This window comes from Podarcis liolepis (genome assembly GCF_965112155.1).
Source record: "Podarcis liolepis genome assembly, chromosome: 8".
Lineage (NCBI taxonomy): Eukaryota > Metazoa > Chordata > Lepidosauria > Squamata > Lacertidae > Podarcis > Podarcis liolepis.
The window spans coordinates 19,207,372-19,219,787 of NC_139560.1; the positions used below are offsets into that span (position 1 = coordinate 19,207,372).

Below are 12,416 nucleotides of genomic sequence, written 5' to 3' on the forward strand. Positions count from 1 at the left end.
GGCTGAGTGGGATATTGTCTTCATTTCTAATTTATGGCTCAATATAAATATAGCACTGTCATGATTCCTGTCAGCTGAGAAGACGTAAGAAAAACTGAGCATCTTCCTAGCATTATCTTCAGTGGCATCTCCTCCCTCCCATTTGCAAGCAAAACAGCAGAAATACATTTAATTCAGTAGGATTTTAACGCCGGGTAAGCATGCTTGGCTTGCAGTCTACTTTTCATCCCTACCCCAAGTGATGCTAAAGACCCCTTGAGGGGCACAGACTGTCTCTGCATAGATATATATCGGAGCCCCGCAATGCTTAACAGACATTCACTTCTGTCAACAGGAAGGGCTGTCAATCAGTGTTGATAGACAATACTGTAATGAACTAGCTGGACCAACATTTTGACTTGCCACAAGACTCCTTTCTCTGCTCTGATCTCTCCCCCCCCCCCATTCCCCCTAGCATTTGCATAAACAGTGCAATAGGATATATTAATTATATAAATTAGGATATATCTATTCACCTCCCATACCCAAGCCTCATCTTGCACTCTTTCATGTCATGTCATTTATTTAGTTTGCAAGACCTTTCTCATCTCTCTCCAAAATGACTGGCAGATATCAGTCAAACCCATGTGCCCAATGGGGATGCAAATGACATGGAGTGGCAGGAACATTTGATCAAGTTTTTGCCTTTTGTTGATGTTGTTCACTGAGCAATATAGTTTGGCCTACAACAGTGTGCATCATAATCTGATCTCTTGTCCATCATGCCATGAGTTCCCTGGAAGTTCCCTCGGATGTTTCTGAGTGGTACTTCAACGAGAGCAGCAGTAGTGTTCAGCAAACTTTAAAGATTAATAATAATAATAATAATAATAATAAGTATTATTATTATTTATTTATACCCCGCGCTTCTGACTGGGTTTCCCCAGCCACTCTGGGCAGCTTCTAACAAAATATCAAAATACAATAGTCTGTCAAACATTAAAAGCTTCCCTAAACAGGGTTGCCTTCAGATGTCTTCTAAAAGTTGTTTTTCTCTTTGACATCTGGTGGGAGGGCATTCCACAGGGTGGGTGCCACTACCGAGGAGGCCCTCTGCCTGGTTCCCTGTAACTTGACTTCTCGCAGCGAGGAAACCACCAGCAAGGGAACTAATGCACCAGTTGCCACCAACATTTTCTGGAGGAGAATATAGAGCATGTACACACGAGGCAGAGGAGCAGTTCAGCAGGTATGCCCAGTGACCCATAGAACTTGAATGTGACCAAGAACTGCTCTGTGGGAAATAACATGTTTCCTGGAAATGAAAAGGTTGGAAACTGAAGTGTAGGTGGGTTCCCACAAGGCAAGACACAGTGGTAACAGCAAGAACCTTTACTGAACTAACAGAACTAGACAACAGGGGCATAGCAACTGCTTATACACATTTATGAAGGTCTGGGCCACTCCCACTCCCAACGTGATTGGCTATCTAAACTTCCAAGCTGCGAATCATAACTCAGAGTTTAAAGGCCAATGGCAGAGACCCAAATCCTGAATTGTTCTGTGATTGGATATCATGTATTGAATCAGAAGCCTTAGTCCAGACTCAAGCTCAGGCAAACACAGACCACTGAATACATAACAGAAGCCACTGTCCCAATTACTGCAATGAAGTGTCAGACTCCCTACTCCTCCTCTCTCTGTGTGTCATTCCAGAGACTAGTAAATTTCATCATTTAGTAAAAACCACAAGACCTCTCCCTGGAATCTTCAATAAAATATTGGGGGAACAGGAGAGCTGATCAAGCAAGAAAACCGAGGCCTAATGATCTTAAGTAAGAAGGAAGCCAAGAGTCAATGTCACAGATGGACAGTGGCAGTGGGCAGCGAGTGGAAAAGCATGAACAAGACAAAAATAGGAGGTCCAATCCTTAGTTTGAAGACAATACTATGGGGAATTGTTGCCCTCTAGATGTTGTTAGACTCAAATTCATATCATCCCTGGCTATTGGTTTTGCTAGCTAAGGCCGAGGAGAGTTGGACTCAACAACTTTTAGAGGTCCACAGTTTCTCCAGCCCTGAAATATCATATATATAAAAATGAGTGGAGATATTTTACCTAAATAAGGGACAAGAAAGGCTGCTAGCAGGAAGAGTGTGGGCAGTCAAGGAAACTTTGGTGGCTGTGAGCCAGGACACAAAGAGACTAGCAAGGACAAAAAGGCAGTGAATGGGATTGGGATGGAACATCATATTCCACATGCTGTTTTGAAATAACTTCCATGTCATTGACTGCAGGTCTCTGTTGTTAGTCAGATGTGTCCTTTGTTTAAAAGAGCAGCGTAATTTACACTTTGAATGGAGACAGTTCAACCACCATGAGTTAGCTGGAACAAGAGGTTTAAATCATTATATGCATACTTAAGCATAAGAGACTAGAGAGGGGTTCCCCCCCCCTTTATTTATATAGCTGTGTTTAGATAGAGATGGAATCATGTTAGCTCTATCTAGTGGATGTTTGCAAAACTGCACACTGGCCTCAAGCTATTTTCTTCCTTTTATCCAGAAGTATCTGGAACTGTGATCAATGCACTCATAATTTTAGTCAGCAATAACCTCTGAAAACAAGAAAGAAAAATTTTGCTCATGAGGACAGGAGTGACTGAGAATGACAATATCTCCATTTCGTATCCACGAATATAGTGTTCAATCTGTATAGGGCTGCCCCTCTCAAAAAGAAAAAAGGAAGGAGCGTGCAATTGCAAAATTGGCTGCTATCCATTATATTTCATGAGAATCTGAGTAACTGGATCTTTGCTCATATTCAGTCCTTTAGTCAGTTCCAATATGCTCTGTTCAAGGCAAGGGTGATGCCTGCTGAGCTATCAGGTAACTATTCTTGGTGTATTGGTGGGATGGTGGCTGTCAAAGGTAAGTGCTGCATTGCATCTTGACCACATGGGGAGATGGACATACTGCTAGGGGTGTTCTGAGTGTGCTGGTGGTGGATGGTTCCTCTTCCACATGGACTCCTGTTCATGAACTCCAAGGTGAGACCCACCATAGATCACCTTCCCCAACCCAATGTTTTGGAAGAAGAAGAAGAGTTTGGATTTGATATCCCGCCTTTCACTCCCCTTCAGGAGTCTCAAAGCGGCTAACATTCTCCTTTCCCTTCCTCCCCCACAACAAACACTCTGTGAGGTGAGTGGGGCTGAGAGACTTCAGAGAAGTGTGACTGGCCCAAGGTCACCCAGCAGCTGCTTGTGGAGGAGCGGAGACACGAACCAAGATTATGCAACCCAGTTTCCCAGATTACCAGTTTCCCAGATTGAAATGCAAAGACTCTCCTCCCTGAAAGAGAGGGGAGTGGTTGTGGGCGGGAGCCCGAACACCGCTCCTAGCAGGGGGCGTTGCCCCCTGCATCTAGCTCACCTGGCTGGCACTCACGCCCCCCCCCCCGTGGCCGCCCAACCAGGTGCCATGGGGGGGGGCGTGTCCAGCAGCCTTTATGCTGCAGTGCCAGCCTCTCCCCGGCCTCATTTCATTTGTCGTCCTGAGCGAGTCAGGAGGATACTCTCTCTTCAGTGTTCCTGCAGCGAGAAGCGTGGTGCTAACTTGGAAGAGGACTTCTGAGAAAGGGAAGCCTTTAATTCCTCCTTTACTTTACCCCCTTTACTTTGCCTTTTACCTTTACTTTAATCCCCCCACCCAACTCTGCACCTTTAATTCCCTCTTTGCTTTTTTCCAAATACCTCCTAATTGTTCCTAATTTCATCTCTGATCCCGAAGCCTTTACTCTCTCTGTGTGTGTGTGTGCTTCTCCGACTTTAAATCAGTCACTCTCTGTGTGTGTGCTGCTCTTCAGGCTTCAAAACAGACACTCTCTGTGTCTTTGCGGGCAGCATCTCAGCGTGCTTGGAAGGGGGGAAAACTGAGCCTTCACTAGTAGGCTCCGTGGTTTGGCTTGGAGCCCTTCCTCCCCCTCTCCCCACGTGCTGCCTTCTCCCTTTGGTGTTGCTCCCCCACGCCTCCGCGATTTCAGGGGGCGGCAGCTCCATTTAAAAACTTCTTTCAGACAACTGCATTGCCCCAATTTTGCTATTGTCCCATTTTGCTGCTTATTGCTTTACCTTAAACCCTTCCTGGAGCTCCCTCACTCCACCCCCCCCCCCGCTTGGTTTAAAAGTGGATAGTATTTCTGGGTCTGCCTGGTGTTTCTCTCCCGCTGTTGCCCCATAGTAATAATAGCTATCGCTGGGTGTTTCTTTATCCCCTTTAGTTTTAAAACTTTTCCTGTGCACCAGACTTGCAATCCCCCCCCCCCCCCTGCAGTTGGATAGCACAGTTGGTAGAGCATGAGACTCTTAACCTCAGGGATGTGGGTTCGAGCCCCACATTGGGCAAAATATTTGTGCACTGCAGGGGGTTGGACTAGATGGCCCTTGTGGCCCATTCAAACTCTACAATTCTATGATTCTGTGCAGCCACAAAGATGATCCCCCCATTATTCTTCACCTTCCACTACCCCCCCCACTCCCCTTCCCCTCGCATTGTCCTTTGATCACCAGCCAGGGTTGCTTTGTTTTCCCTTAAGCACCGAATAGCTGGGCAATTAACAGCCTCCTGGTCTTACAGAAGGCAGCTTATGCCTTAGCTGCAGAACCAGTTCTCTTTTGTTGTTCTAGTAACACCTTTACTGCCACCCCCTTGCGTCCCCTTTGTCTCCGGACGGGGCTGCTTTACCTGCAGTCGTCTCCGCCCATTGCTCACAGCAATTGAGTCACCTCAATATAATTGCTGATAGTATCAGTAGTTGTTGAAATTCAGTTTGCCAGATATATTGCAGTAGTAGATAGGTAGCCGTGTTGGTCTGCCATAGTCAAAATAAAAAATTCCTTCCAGTAGCACCTTAAAGACCAACTAAGTTAGTTCTTGGTATGAGCTTTCGTGTGCATGCACACGAAAGCTCATACCAAGATATATTGCAGATTAATTGAAGCAGGCCCCCCTGGTGGAGGCAGGTTCCTTAATATCTGATATCTAGTGGTCAGCGGTGGTCTCAATTTGCTAATTAATATCTGCAACATATTATTTACATCTATTTTAAAATATCAATCAGGTAATTTGATCAAGCCATTTGATTTGCACCAACATATTCAGTAATTGATTAGAGTCTAATTTAAGAGGCTTGAGATTTTACTAACTGGGGATTACATTAATTTTATATTATTTTACCTGATTTGAGATGCTTGAATAAAGTCTGAATTTGACCAGTTTATTTGACACAATAGGGTGCTAATTAACCAGTAGCAATAGCTAGTGTAAATTGATAGCGGCTTTATAGTAACATTAATTACATTGTAATAATTTAAATATATAAATTTAATTAATTAATTAATTAATTACATTTAAAAAACAAAAAAACAGCGTCCCCCTCCCCTCAGCCTGCAGAAGAGTTTTATTTCCTTTTTTCAGTCTGACTCATTCTGCTGCCTAGCTTAAGAAATCCCTTCACAATTGTCCTGGCTTCCAGGCAGGATACATTGTCGCTTAAAGACAGGCAGTTCGTGGTACATTGTTAATTCAGGTACCTGGCGGATGGCCAATCAAGGATACATTGTCTTTGGCAGGATTTTCCTTCTGCTGGGGCCTTCAGCATAACCTTTTGTTTTTCAAACTGTTAGTTAAAGGGACATTTCCCAGAGAGCGATTTTCTTTTATTCCATTTGATTGCAGTGTGGGGGCCGCCTATTGTTCCATCCCTATATGCTTGTGAGTTATTTAGCTGTGTCTATCTGCCTGACCCTTTGCTTGGTGGCAAATAAATAAATTTATAGGCAAATACAAACTAAACAGTCAAGTGAAGAATAATTATTTCATATCATCATTAGTTATGGTAGACAATTAATAGCATCATCAATTAATTCTACATACAGTAGTAATTATTTGAACAAATAATACTGGAATAGATTGTAATAAATAACAATAACAATAAATAATAGAATAATAACAACAACAAATAAATAAATAAAAATGAATAGATAAATAATAGAATAAAATACTACTAATAATAAATAAAATAAGTGGATGTAATTTATTTATTTATTTATTTATTGAAAAATTATTATAATAAATATATAATGATAAATATACATTAATAATAATAAAAGAGAATAAGTGGAATGATGTCACATACCAAGATTAAATTGATTAATTAATTAAACAAATCCATAGATAAATATATAAATAAACAAATAACATTAGAAGAAAAAAATCATTAATAACAAATAATTTACATATATTTCGGAACCCACAGTTGGTTAGAGCGTGGTGACAATAACGCCAAGGTTGCAGGTTTAATCCCTGTATGGAACAATTATATATTCCTGCTTTGCAAGGGGTTGGACTAAATGACCCTCGGGGTCCCACACAATTCTAGAGAGCCTGGATAGCTCAACTGGTTAGAGCATGGGGCTGATAATGCTAAGGTTGCTGGTTTGATCCCCGTATGGGACCCTGGTATATTCTGCGTTGCAGGGGATTGAATGAGATATTATAATATGAAGTAGGAAGCATCTTAATTTTTAAGAAAAAATTAAAATAAATAAATAAATAATAATAATAATAAATATTAATATATATAGAGAGAGTAATAAATAACACACGGAAGCACATACTAATGGGATAAACAATTAAACATTTAACTGAATGTTTGAGAATCATTGTTTTAAGTAAAGCAATCATTAATTAGTATATTTGTTTCAGAATCAATAACACGTCCCTGTACAACCGCTTGTAAGTGGTGGCACGTGTTTGTGGCAGTAGCTTTAGCATGTTATCCTTGGCGCCTAAGAGGAAGCGCTCTGCAACGGAATCAACTCACACCTCAGGCTGCATGGGTGCATATAGCCGTAATTCATCGGGGGTGCCACATGGACGGGATAATAACCCCAAAACTATTTCACACTGCCTAAATGCATTTAGATTGTTCATTGATGATTATGAGCAGCGTTTTTCCCGATCAATCCCCTATAATGAATAATTATTTCATATTATCGTCAGTTACGGTAGACAATTGATAGTATCAGTAATTAATTCTACTTACAGTGGTAATTGATTGAACAAATAATACTGGATTAGATTTTAATAAATAACAACAATAATAAATAATAATAACAATAAATGGATAAATAACAGATAAATAATAATAGAATGATAACAACAACAATAAGGGGGTATAGCTCAGTGGTAGAGCATTTGACTGCACATCAAGAGGTCCCTGGTTCATATCCGGGTGTACCTCCCACCAGCTCCCTCCTCTCCGCATTCTTCGATTGAATTCTTTGATCGGGCACTAAGACTTATCCGGAATTTTGGTTACGAGGCACTCTTAGCAAAATGTGACATAGTCAGCCTTCTGTCTATTGCCAGTTCATCCCAATGACTCTCATTTGCTGGGATTCAAATTTCAAGGGAAATATTACATTGTCAAGGCTATGCCGATGGGTTGTTCTGCAGCCGGCTTGGCCTTTGAGACATTTAGCACTTGTTGGGACTGGGCCTTGCGCTACAGAACCAACTCACCTGGGGCGACACGTTACCTCGGTGACTTTTCTACTCATTGGGAAACCCAATACTGGCAAATGTGCCTCCCTTCTGGAGGCCTTCTCAGCTTTGGCCCAGGAGCTGGGAGTTCCCCTCAGATAAGGCGGACCCTCAACACATCTTACTTGCCTGGGTATAGAGCTTGACACAGCAGCTCAATCCGCCTGCCTGCCAGTGGGGAAAATAGTTGCCCTTAACGAAACTATTTGTCAAACCCTTCCCGAAATAATAATAATAATAATAATAATAATAATAATAATAATAATAATAATGAAGTCGCTCTTAGACAGGTCCAGTCCTTGCTAGATCATTTCAACTTCGCATGTAGAGTAGTTTCACCAGGCCGCCCATTTCACTCACCCTTAGCCAGGTTGTCAGCGGGCCTCAAGCATCCGCACCATAGAGTAAGACTTATCAAGTCGGTCAAGGCGGATTTTGAGATGGGGATCAGATTTCTGGAACATGGCTGGAAATCCTTAATTTGGCCTCTGATTTCCAGGTCCACTCCAATGCGCATGCCCGCCTAGCCAGGCTGTCAGTGGTCTTAGACACCCGCACAACAGGGTCCGCCTCCCCAGGTCGGTCAAGGCAGATCTGGAGGTGTGGACGACTTGTCTGGAGATCTACAATGGGGTATCTCTATGGCAGGATGTCTTGAATCTGTCATCAGACTTCCAGGTCCAATTGGATGCGGCTGGGTCCTTAGGCTTTGGCTTGTACTTCAGGGGGCGCTGGTGTGCACTACGATGGCCGACGGCATGGCAAGGTCAGGCCATCACGTTGGATCTCACCTTTCTTGAGTTCTTTCCAATAGTGGTGGCCGTTCACATCTGGACGGAAGATTTTCGAGACCACCGCGTGTGCTTCCGACAACCTGGCGGTCATGAACATTCTAGCCAGGCAGTCATCTCGGTCTGAGAGGATCTCCTCCCTTCTGCGGGCGTTCGTCCTCCGGTGCCTTGAGTTCAACATAATATTTTCAGCCAAATTCGTACCCAGAGCCAATAATGACATTGCCGATGCCTTGTCTCGATTTCAGATACCTCGCTTCCGGTTGCTTGCACCTGGAGCACAACTGTTGCCCGAACCCTTTCCGGAGCGCCTGTGGAATGTGGGAGACGCAAAGTGATACAGGGAGTATTGGCATCCATGGCACCCTCCACTCTCAGGTCCTACAAGAAGGCCTGGTGTGATTTCCTTGGTTCCAGGTCTGGGTTATCTGGACTCTCACATGACGTACCTCCTACCACTGACGATGTCTTGCAGTACCTTTCCCATCTCGATGATCTGGGACGTGCTCCTAAAACCTTAAAGATTCACGTAGCCGCCATCAGCTTCTTTTCAAAAGCTACATTTGCTCATGACCCGGGTAGCGACTTCTTGATCCGTAGAGCCATTGAGGGTTGGGGCAGGTTACAACCTCACAGGGCCGAGGGCCATAAGCCAATTCTTACGGGTTATCACAGATACGCATAAAACTCAGGTCAATTTGCTGGTGCAGGTTCGAAACACGTCTCTTTTCCGCAGCATACGCTATCGCCTTTTTGGCGCGCTTAGAGTTGGTGAGGTGGTGTTTGAAGTTAGTGCACGAGGTTCAACACGTGGCCTCCTGTGCAAGGACGTGCAGTTGTCCGATTCTAATGTGACAGTGGATATACGTCAGTCCAAGACTGATCAGGCTGGTAAGGGTGTCCTAGTTAAGCTCACGGCGTCGGCACAGCAGGGCCCATGCCCGGTAGAGGACACTAGGCGGTACCTCTACCTCAGACCGCCCGGCCCGGGTCTGTTTCTGGTCCATGAAGATGGGTCACCCTTGTTGAGGCACCAATTCACCAGAGTACTTCGCAAGGCTATTGAGGATTGTGGTCTATCCTCCCAGGAGTACGCCACACACTCATTTAGGATGGGCGCCGCAACCACGGCCACGCACCTGGGGCTACCGGCGGACAGGATCAAAGAAATGGGCCGGTGGAACTCCAATGCTTATAAGTCTAATATGTGACCTGCAGCTTTACCCTACTTATCTGCCTTTTCTTTTCTGTCTTTTACCCCCAGCTATGCTCAGGAGAAGCGTGTGGATTTGCGGCCACAGTATAGTTCATTGGGCCCGCGTACGAGCGGTGAGCTGCGGCCTTGCATACAATCTTGGCCTTCCACATGGTGTTCGAGTTTCCTGGCTTTCGAGAAGAGGCATGCGTTGGGAGGAGCTTATGCCATTGCTGTGGGAGAAAGTAGCCAAGTTCGGCCCTCCCGACATCCTTGTAATTCATTTGGGGGAGAATGACCTCGCTAACAGAGGGAGTGTGGACTTGTTGTGGAGCATAAAAGAGACCTGAATGCATTTGCAGCCTTGTGTCCCAGAACAACGGTGTTCTGGTCCTCCTTCCTGAAACGAACTGTTTGGCGCGGTGCGCAAAGCTGTATGGCCATTGAAAGAACCAGGAAACTCTGGTCCTTGAAACGAACTGTTTGGCGCGGTGCACAAAGCTGTATGGCCATTGAAAGAACCAGGAAACTCTGGTCCTTGAAACGAACTGTTTGGCGCGGTGCGCAAAGCTGTATGGCCATTGAAAGAACCAGGAAACTCTGGTCCTTGAAACGAACTGTTTGGCGCGGTGCGCAAAGCTGTATGGCCATTGAAAGAACCAGGAAACTCGTAATTCGGGCGGTGGCCCATTGGGTGCGCTCTATGTATGGCCGAGTCATTTATCATGACCGTATCCGGATTGGCGACCAAGCTTTATACCGGAATGACGGCGTCCACTTATCGGATCTGGGGAACGACATTTGGTTAGCTAGTGTCAGCAAAAGCATCTGGGATTGGTTGCAGCTTTGAAGGTATTGGCGGCGAGCCTTTAGCTCGGGTGGCGGTTAGGCATTGGAATAATGTGTTGTGGTGTGTCGAAGTGCTAGGTGTGGCCATCGCCTATGCCTTCAATTTATAGGGGTATTCCGTTAAAGGAATCTGGCGGTCGTGTATTCCGTCCGAAGCCTGCTTGGCGGGAGGCCATGGCACGACCCTCGGTGACATCAGGGGTGAGCCTATAGTTGGATTAGCATCAACAGGTGTTGACCCCCTGGTGAATAAACCCACTTGTTTTGCGATCCAATGCCTAAGCCAATACCTTTTCATTGCTGTAATCAATAAAGTTGTGGCCTTTTCTAGCCCATTAACCTTATATCACGTGTCCCTTTGTCTTCATTTTACTTCGCGGGGGTCGGGTCCTCGAACCACAACCCAGTTTCCCAGATTACCTGACTACCGCTCTTAACCACTACACCACACACAGTGTCCATCCCCCTAATAATAATAATAATAATAATAATAATAATAATAATAATTTGTTTATACTCCCCATCTGACTAAGTCACCCCAGCCACTCTGGGATGCTTCCAACACACATAAAAATAATAATAAAACATCAAACATTAATAGTAACAATCAGGTCTTATATAAAAAGTCAAAATAACTTTTAAATAGACAACTTACATCAGGTAAGGCAATATTCAATAATCCATTAGAATCCAGTAGAAAACAGTAAAATTAAACATCAGCATATAATAATTAAACAGTTTACACTTATCAATTATAATAAAGATTTACTAATCTATAATCATTAAAATAACAACAAATCACAATGCATAAAATACCACAAAGCATGCAAAACCATGCAAAATGATCAAATTGAGAAACAAGGGCATATAACATATAAAATTGTTTGTTTGATGGTTTGTTTTAAAAAAATATCCCTCTCTTTCCATCTGCTTCTGCTGTCCTCAAAGTCATGGTCTGGGAAAGGCTCCTGCAGCTGAAGGGCAGGGCAAGGCAGGTGGAAAAGTCATTGCCTGATGACCAGCAGAAAGGTCTCTCTCCCCTCAGTTCTCTCTCCCCTTATGGGACTTTCCCATAAACAAGTATGCCTATGGAATTTTCCTCTCACATGGTTGTTTAAAATCCATTATACTTTCACTGTTATGGGAAAATGGACCAATTCAAAATGGATCCACACAAATCTATGAGTCAATTCACACTGCAAAATTACGTCTTATTTCCTCCTGTGGTTTGTTTGGCATTATGTGTTCCTGGACTGCTTGCTTGCATTGCCTACAATATTTCCATTATCCTTCATCAGATCCTTGTTTTCAGGGTGAATGCTAACATGCTTTGTTTTTCAAGGACAAAAGACATTCCTCTCCTTTTTCTTTGGTCAAGTTTCTCAATTCCTTTTTCCAGTCAAAACAAAATATAATCTTGTCAATGTTCTGATTTCTTCTTCCAACCCCAAGTTATTTGTAGAGTTATGCAATTCTATTTTCTTATTTGCAACCTCAAACTATTGTAGGAATAAATGCTCAAATGGGATCTTTCTTCTATTAGGACATTGGTTTCCAAACTTTCCCCTCCACAAACCACTTGAAACATGCTTGGGGTCTTTGCAAACCACTTAATGATTTTTTTGCCTGTCAGAACAATTATAAAAGCATATTTACACTATACATAGGGCATGCACTCTTTACAAGGTACCCCAGAAATAACAGACACTGTGCCAACTCCAGGGGGGCCTGGGGGCCTGGACACCCACAAAATGTTTGCAGTGAATGTCTGGCCTCCACTTGGAGAATCCCAAGCCAAACCTTGGTTCCTGCTGCTCATTCAAGGAAAATTCATGGTTTGTTTCTAAGCTTTGAGTGACTGCTGTTGAAAACATGATGATTGACCAGATGGGCCCTTGCTCTGGTCCAGAAACGTATTTCTTAAGTTGCTATATATTGTTATGTGTTAGCTTGAATATTTTGTCACTGGTTAACAACATAACAATATAATCTAG

General features: G+C 43.6%; 1 long non-coding RNA gene across 1 annotated transcript; it reads left to right on the top strand.

Annotated features, from left to right (window-relative positions):
- The first annotated feature begins 8,058 nt into the window (after positions 1–8,058).
- Positions 8,059–10,766, top strand: LOC310713674. The gene is made up of 2 exons (XR_014529398.1): positions 8,059–8,529; positions 8,627–10,766. It is a non-coding gene; the product is annotated as an uncharacterized lncRNA (long non-coding RNA).
- The last annotated feature ends 1,650 nt before the right edge of the window (positions 10,767–12,416 follow it).